This window comes from Anarhichas minor, unplaced genomic scaffold (genome assembly GCF_050575085.1).
Source record: "Anarhichas minor isolate MPS153535 unplaced genomic scaffold, ASM5057508v1 ptg000030l, whole genome shotgun sequence".
NCBI lineage: Eukaryota > Metazoa > Chordata > Actinopteri > Perciformes > Anarhichadidae > Anarhichas > Anarhichas minor.
In genome coordinates, this window is record NW_027466476.1 from 8,681,765 (window position 1) to 8,690,070 (window position 8,306).

An 8,306-nucleotide genomic window follows, 5' to 3' on the forward strand; every position below is an offset into this window, starting at 1 on the left:
TTCAGTAAATGAGGCTACTTTGAGGAAGAGAGACCCATAAAGTTCATGTCAGTAAACCATTTCTCCTTTCATCCCCTCATCTGCAATAAAGTTTCCAGTCTCCAGTCCCTCCATTTGCTGAGTAATGCCCTTGCCCCGGCCGGTGGTGAGGTGCAGTGCTCTCACACTGGAGGAAGCTAATGGCTGGTTATGGTTTCTAATGCGTGGTGCTTTAGCTTTTGAAATAACAGATCTCCATTACGACTTTGTGTGCAGATAGAATCCATTGACGGGAAATACTGTGATACAGCAAGGGTCGTCATATATAAACGTTACTTCAATATATAGCCTACGGCATTGCATCATAACACAAGTTAGAACTTATGAAGTTCCAGACCTTTGCATCAGAACATTTTCTCTGACTGGACCTCTTTGAATTTTAGTTGAATTCTCCTGAGCTCTAAGTTACCAGACACAGCTAAACTCTTGCTTGTATTTGGTGATCGGTTAAACAATTACCTGCTATGATACACAGACAGACCTCTAAACAAAGCCGACATATGATAATACTTTGCTAAAAGCTTCATCCTCTCCCCTCCCAAATCTAGCTGTGCAGTCAATTGTTTAGAATGAAGACAATCTATCAAAAATGGCAGACGTCAACCGTAATATAAAGCAACATTTACACTGTAAAAAAGGATTTGAACAATAAGTCATGTTAACTTCTTTCTGTCATTTACTTCAACTTATCATGATGATTTATACAATTTGAACTCGATTGTATAGGTTTTCGGTACTCCAACTCAGGTATTTAAGCCAGTTCAATGAAATGTAAATTTCAAGAAGTTAAATGAACTGAATACTGTGAGTTATAAGTATGGCTATGTCTAACAGTCAAAAACAAGTGCCAATAACTGCAGTTCCTCAAACGGCCACTTGAGGCTTTAAAAGCGATTCAATTTCCATAGGACCCCATGTTAAATTGTCTAACTTCTAAGCAGAAATACAAATGCATACAGCTTGCTACAAAAAAACGTATCTTCTTGGTCTCTTCAGTTAATTTGCCCCTTCATGAACTGTACAGAGGTGACTTGTATATAACTAATACATTTCAATTATATTGAGGCTGAAAGTTATGCATAATCGAGAGCGTGGCCGCTTTGAGTGACAGGTGGGTGCCGCAGCAGGTCGCAAGCTGTCTGTCTGCTCAGCTGCGTCACCAACCTATGTAAATACCAGACGGCGAACTAACCTAAGCCACGCGGCGGACCAATACGTTTTGGCAGCCGGATCACGAACGTGACCTGAACCTGACCACGCAGTACGTCGGTTCAGCGAACCAAGCGGCGGATGAATATGGTTAGCCAGCGAGACGATGAACGTCAACCAACCGACCATTGACAAGCGGCGCACGGCTCGGAAGGACAAAGGCGAAGTGAGGTGAGTGGATGCGTCAGCAATATCAGTCAACCCAATTCGTAAATGTATAGAAAGTATCTGCTGTCATGTTATTATATTGTCTGTAAATGCATAACGCTTAAAGTGTAATGCAGTTGGTCCAATATGGCAAACAGTCTAGCGTATAAGTTCGTTTTTAATGGTCACATTTGAGCCGTGTAAATCCTCATAACCGGTCTAATTGGACCCGAACACGATATAATGTTAATGAACAATAGTGTACGAATCCTATCAAGAATGTTTCAGAGGGCATTTAGAAAAAAGTAATTTAAATAAGCTAATGTTTTTGGGCAGCTTCTCAATGTAACTTAGCCGACGTTTAGCAACATGGCGGTCTCCAGACAGTAGGCTACGGTAAGCTTATGGACTATTTGTTGTCTGGCTAAAATGTCAGTAGCTAAGTTAGTACATTTGAAACCTAATTAAATTGAATATTTTAATCAGCTTAAATTTCTGCTGGCTGGCTTCTTAAACTGCTTTTGGCTAAACACGGCCACTCGAAAACGGGAACTAGCTAAGTAACTCGGCGCACATGGTGTAGCTTAACCTACATGGTTGTGAAGATAATTAGCTCGCTAGCTAGTTAGCTAGTAGCGTACTTTAGCGAGCTATCTGTGTTCGCGCCACTCTAGCTTTTTTAAAAATCTCCCCCACCACAGGGCTTTCCACCACGGGTCAAGTTATTTTAATGTCATTCCTGCTCATGAATTCCCTCAGTTTCTTATGATTTTGTTAATTTAAAAAACTCACCATAGGTTATGGAAACTACCTCGGATCCTAAGATCATAAATTGATTAGAAGCTCATTGTTCTGTGGCTATTGTGTGCATTTTACTCTCTTAAATGAAGTTTGCAGTTCATATGACTAAAGGTTTTGCTATATCATGTTATATTGATTGATTTTCTGTGTTTCAGGTGCCGATGGTTCATTCATTGAGTTTGGTTGCTGTTGATGAAGTGGAGTTGTAAGTTCTGCAGTTTTGCCTCATACAATGAAAAAACAATTGTGAGTCATGACAAAGACAATCATGGACGTGGAAGACGGGGTTTCAGCTGTATATACCCAAACTGTCTAACATATCTCTAATCCCATGTGGAATTTACGCAGCATATAAAGGAGCACAAGAAAGTAACCAGTCCAGTTGCTAAAATTCGCTGTGAACTTTGTAATTTTTCAGCACCAAGCAAGATAAAACAATTTCCTTCATTTAAAAGGACATTTGCAAAGGGGAAACGTGTTAAGAAGTCAAAGAAAGGTGAGGTCAACTACTGTCCAGATCCACCAGAAGGACAGAGTTCTGAAAACATGGAGGAAAAGCGAAAGATGTTGGAGGTGGAAATGCTTAACAAAGACCCTGATCACCAGCTGGTGGAACACCTGATGACAGCTACGTTCCCAGCGCCGAAAAGAGATTATTGGAGATCAGCCACTCGTCGCAGAGGTCCTTTCCAGATGGCCAGCTCTGTTCCTTGAGAGACAGGTAGGCAGTCACACTGCTTGTCATACTGTGTAAACTGCGTGTCCTATTCAGAAATGTTGTTTGACTAGTATTTACTATCTGTTTGCGTCTCCTCAGATAAGGGCAGAATTCAAGAGAGTCGTCACCACAGACCTTCTCGAGTGTTTTCTTGACGGACTTGATGGCCTGGTCCCAAGACTGCTGGAGGTCTACAAAGCTGCAACCATGTCTGGAAAGAAGCAGGCACTCAAAGACATTTTGAACTGTCTTGAGAAAGATGTAAGGGGTTGCTGATTATTTGTAAATTGATGCTATGTGTGCTACAACATTGTCATCTCACTGCATATTTCTCGGTCTTGTAGGACACAAATGAAAGGAGGACTGCTGCTTTGCTTGGCCTGCCACATTACATATCCGAAGATCCATCAGACGTCATCAGGATGTGTGACGTAAGACATTATGTATTTCCTTAATGCAAAACTGTGGTTACGTGTATAGATTTTAACATAATTGTGTTGTCAGATATTATGTAGGCCCTCTGATGCATTGAGGAATCTGAATTTTCTTTTCTTTTTTAAATGACCTCAACGGCAAAGTCGGCATCGTTGTGTAGTCATGTGAAGATGGAATAACATGTCCTATAGGTTGTATGATGACAGTAAGAAGTTTGTTGCCTCTCTACTAGAGCAGGAAAGTCACCCTCAATTTGAGCACAGGCTGTTCATAGATAAATAGAAAGGAGTTTGCGAACATCCGAAGAACAATTTTAGTGACATGAATTAGCCTTGAAGACAGTGGTGGAAGAAATACTCTGTTACAAGTGTAAGTCCTGCATTCAAAATAATGCAGGACCTGCATAGAAAGATAAGACTGTCGAATGCGTTGATGTGGCTAGTCAATATGGGCCCAAAGTTAAGTGGTTTTTTTTAGCTCTCTTCACGCCGAAACCCCATTCAAGTGAATGGAGAAATTTTGCTCAGTTTTTCGGGAAAACCGCTGGGTGATTCTCTCTAAAAAATACTTAGCACACGACTCCCGATCAGGCCGCACGTTTTGATGTATTTTTTGCGCAGGTGTTGGCAACGCTGTGTGAGGAGAAGCGCGCCAAACTTAATGGATAAAGATTATTATTATGATAAAGCTCTATGGATTATATACTGTGCTTTGGCACAGGCAGTTTTACTGCCTTTGCGCTACAAAGCCACACTGAATAAGAATCTGTAAAGTGACTGGTAACTAAATATATGGAGTGAAAAGTACAATATTTACCTCTAAGATTTAGTGGAGTAGAAGTAGAAAGTAACATAAAATAATCAAGTACAGTATAAGTACCTCAAAATTATACTTAAGTGGAGTACTTGAGTAAATGCACTTAATTACTTTCCCTCACTGCTTGTAGAGCATATGTACTTAAAGATGTAAAAGGTCAAACACTATTATTTCTGCTTTTCAAGGCTCATGGTGAGACTGGATGCAGCCATGAAGGGGATGCAAGTTGGCCTTCTGATAGGCTACGAAGGTCCGGAACGGGATGCAGTTCCAGGCGAGGTCTTCAACGTCGCAGTTGTGGTCGAGGAGACAATTGTGCTCCATAACATGAAAGATGTGCCATGCAGCTTTGCCATGCTTATGGGCATTATATACTCTGTGAATCTTGAGTATCCACAAGCCATGAAGTATTCCTTCGAATTTCTCCAGCGAGTGGTGATGAAGATCAAACCAGAACAAGCCTCTGCAAGAGTACATGGATTGAGAAACAAACTCCTGAGGTACAAATTGTAAAAGACAGAAAAGGACTCAAGATTTGCTAAATCCTGTCAGTTGGTCCTGTTAAAATTGTGCTCATTGTTCTTTTTCTTTTTTTTCATACAGTTACACATTCAGTGCAGTCTCTCACTAGAACGCACACCCACTCTTTTATTCCAGAAATTGGAATATAATATGTATGTATATGTGTATATGTATATGTGTTTTCTTTAATATATAATAACCTGAAAATATGAATGTTGTGTTTTTGATACATTAGAATGAGCACGGAGTCTGCTATGTTTCTGAAGTAGCCCAGAATGGACAGTGTTTGGTTTGTGTTGTTACGTTACCTGAAGGCCGCTGTAGTTCTCAACCATGCTTGGAAAGGGACGAGTGAGTGGAGGGTTATTCAGTTCATTCGTCAGTAGATACCACTAAATCCTACAACTTGGACACTCATTTGTTTACGGTTGGTCTTGGAGATTTGTATGTTAATGTTTAAATATACAGTGACTTTAAGGTTATTCTCTGCTGAGGTGGAACTTTTTGTGAATATTCTGTTTAACTACAGTATGGAAGTTGTTGGCGATCTGCATGTTTTAATGTAAACTATTTTAATGCAAGAAAATAAATTAGATTTTTGCCTCAAGACATGGTGTTTTCTTATAACTAGTCATTTGAAACGACTCATACTTTTAGGTCATTTTAACTAGGAAAGTAATGTCAAGACTTCCTTCTAACTAAAATATGTGAGTTGAAATCACTAGTTGGGACAAGTGAACAGAATGCATGATAATAAGTTATATATCTTTTTCACTCATTTTGCTAAGTTGAAACCACTTATTTGGTCAAGTGAACAGAATGCATGATGATAAGTTGTATATCTTTTTCACTCATTTTGCTAAGTTGAATAAACTCATACTATACATTCATGTGAACTTACAAAGAGCAATCCAAAGCTAAAGTAAACTCAAAGTGATGAGTTGAAACAAATTGTAAATCCAATTTGACTTGACTTGAAAGTTTAAGGCAGCAATTGTACTTATGTTTTTAAGTTGAACCACATGGATTTTTTTTACAGTGTAGGCAAAGGGACTACTTTAACACATAGATTCCAAGTGCGGTGGAGAAAAATCTAAAAAGAAATCAAGATCCACATAAAAGTAGAAATGAGCAAAGATAAACAAGGGGAAAACCAGGGGGCACTCAGGTGTCTTTAAGTTGGAGGGGAAGGTGCACCGATCTCATGGCTGTTTCTACAGAGTTAACTGTGGGAGATCGGAATGTAACATGTACTACTCGCCCCACCTCAAATGCGGTCCGCCTCCTAAACCTTGTGTGAGTCAGCAAGCAGCAGGGGGTTCTAGCAGCTTGTGTGTGTGTGTGTGTGTGTTTGCGCGTGCACATGGAGCTCATCCCGCTGAAGTGCGTATGAGCTGAAAGGGAAAGTGGAGGGAGAGTGTGCTCCCTCTCCCGTCTCATATTTCTCTGCGGTGTAATGTGCAGCCTATTCATGCGATGCCTTTTAAAGGCATGGTGGGAATTGCTTCACAGCCAGGCATGGAACTCAATATGCTAATGCCCTCCAAGGGAGTGATGGAGGGGGAGAAAACATAACCTGTCAATTACCCACGGCAAAAAAACACTGAAAGATTTATTGAAAACCACCAGAAATTTCCACAAGACAAAAGAGCTGAAACATACGATAGATCAAAACACAAGTCACCGGTTGTTTGCTTAATTACAAAATCATGACAGAATAATTACCCTCCTCTGACTTAATGGCATAAAGTTGAATTGTATTACGTTGAGGGGTGCATGTGGCAGTACCTTCATCAATTACTTCTTCGGAGTGCCAGGTGGAAATCTCAGGCTTTGATTTATGCAAACAGAGAAAAAGCTGGATCCGTCAAAACTCATTATCCAAACAATGGAGCGGGTTATGTGTTTTTGATGAGGGATGCAAAACGGGTATATACAGCTCGAGAAGACAAAAACAATACATCATAGATACACTACACATCTGAACAGCCAGCTTCCTCTTCCAGTTGTGGCACAGCTCCCCCACCCCACGAGTGTCTGTTGGATAAGGAACCAAGAAGGCACAGTGGGACCATGAGCATTGGTCTGAGATTATTTTGTTTCTCAGGCAGTGCTCGTCTCCCTCACTGGAATAATTGCTGTGATGATGGGCTTCGCTGGAAACACGGACAGGCATGTGAAAACAAGCCCCATTTCTGATTAGAGGTTTGGAAAGCGAGCCATCTGACGCAGCCAGGACAGCGACAGTTCCCCGGAACAATCTTTTCTCTCCGATCCCCGGATGTTAAAGGGTTTCCATGGGAAAATTTTTACGCAGGTCTCCCGCCCGCTCTAATGCTTTGAGAGTTGCATCAAAATGCTGCACTGCGGGATCTTAACACTGACATATGAGGGAGAAAAAGTATTTATATGGCTCACTACTTCCATCATCGATTTTGGACGCAGCGGTTGTTTTTCAGGAGATGGAGGTAGCTAACGAGTGAGCCATCTCGCTTCCTCCTCATCTCTGTCGAAAGTTGCACATGCAAAGTAATGATCGGGCAGGATGTACGGATCAGGTAGAGAGTGACGCGAGTTGTTGATCCAGTGTCGCATAAATGAGCTGTTGAATGATAAAACGTGATATCGGAACGGCATATTGCGTACTTGCCAATATAATCCAGCATTTTAGGCTATATCTTCGCCAACACAACATACTGTATACAATGGTTCATGACCTCAGCTTTAGATGCTGTTCCAGCCTTTGCTGGTATTCTGGTTTATGGGACTTAAACCCATGGATGACATATGGTCCTAGTCCACATAAACATCATCACTGGAGGAAAATCCATGTCCGCTAACCTCTGCCAGCAACCAGATACATCCTAAATCCGCCTCCATCATCATCCCACTGTCTTCCCAGCCCTCCCCACTGCTTCCCCTGAGCCCAGCAGATTACAGATATCATTATAATGGACGTCCTGGCAGGCTAGTTGCGGTCACATTTAATTTGCCGTGGCCTGATATCTACACAAGATAATCAGCATTTACACCTGAGAGTGAAGACGGAAAGACGGGTGACAGTGTGTATGTGGGTGAGACGGTAATAGAATTGCGGAGGGAAGAATTGCGCAGTGTGAGAGGTGTAAGGGAAAGTGCGAGTGAAGGAAAGACTGCAAAGAATCAGAAGGAATATGTATTCGGCACACAATCCATCGGGACAAAAGGAGAGTAACGGTGAAGCGCACTTGTCAGATTTGCATTCTAATAAGAATGACCTACTTTGAGCCCCTGAGATGAGTGAGAGCAAAACCTGATTCAGATGAACATCCCTGAACACAGATGTTACATCTTGGAGGGAGTTGCCTTCCCTTCATACTGTATTTTGCTTTGAGAGGGCAGCCTTGTCCAATTGCATCCCGATAAACAACAGTGTTGTTCTTTTTAAAGTGAAGGTCATAGGGCATTCTCACTGGAGCATACAAAGATACAATAGCTTCATTGATTCCACTTTTAGGCTTGAGAGTATGTTTGGGAAGTCTTGCTTTACTCCCGAAACGGTTGCAAGATTATGCATTTCCTACTCGACAGATCCTTTTTTCCCGCGACAACTGAGGACATTGATTTGTGTCTGAAAAAA

General features: G+C 41.3%; 1 long non-coding RNA gene across 3 annotated transcripts; it reads left to right on the forward strand.

The window, feature by feature from the left end:
- The first annotated feature begins 760 nt into the window (after positions 1-760).
- LOC142964510 (uncharacterized) lies at positions 761-5,294 on the forward strand. 3 transcript variants are annotated; one of them, XR_012957533.1, is made up of 6 exons: positions 761-1,419; positions 2,352-2,401; positions 2,652-2,917; positions 3,014-3,175; positions 3,259-3,345; positions 4,351-5,294. It is a non-coding gene; the product is annotated as an uncharacterized LOC142964510 (long non-coding RNA). The 3 variants fall into 3 exon arrangements; XR_012957534.1 differs by lacking the exon at positions 761-1,419 and having other exon boundaries at positions 1,889-2,401; positions 4,351-4,665; positions 4,769-5,294; XR_012957532.1 differs by lacking the exon at positions 761-1,419 and having other exon boundaries at positions 1,896-2,401.
- Positions 5,295-8,306: the final 3,012 nt, after the last annotated feature.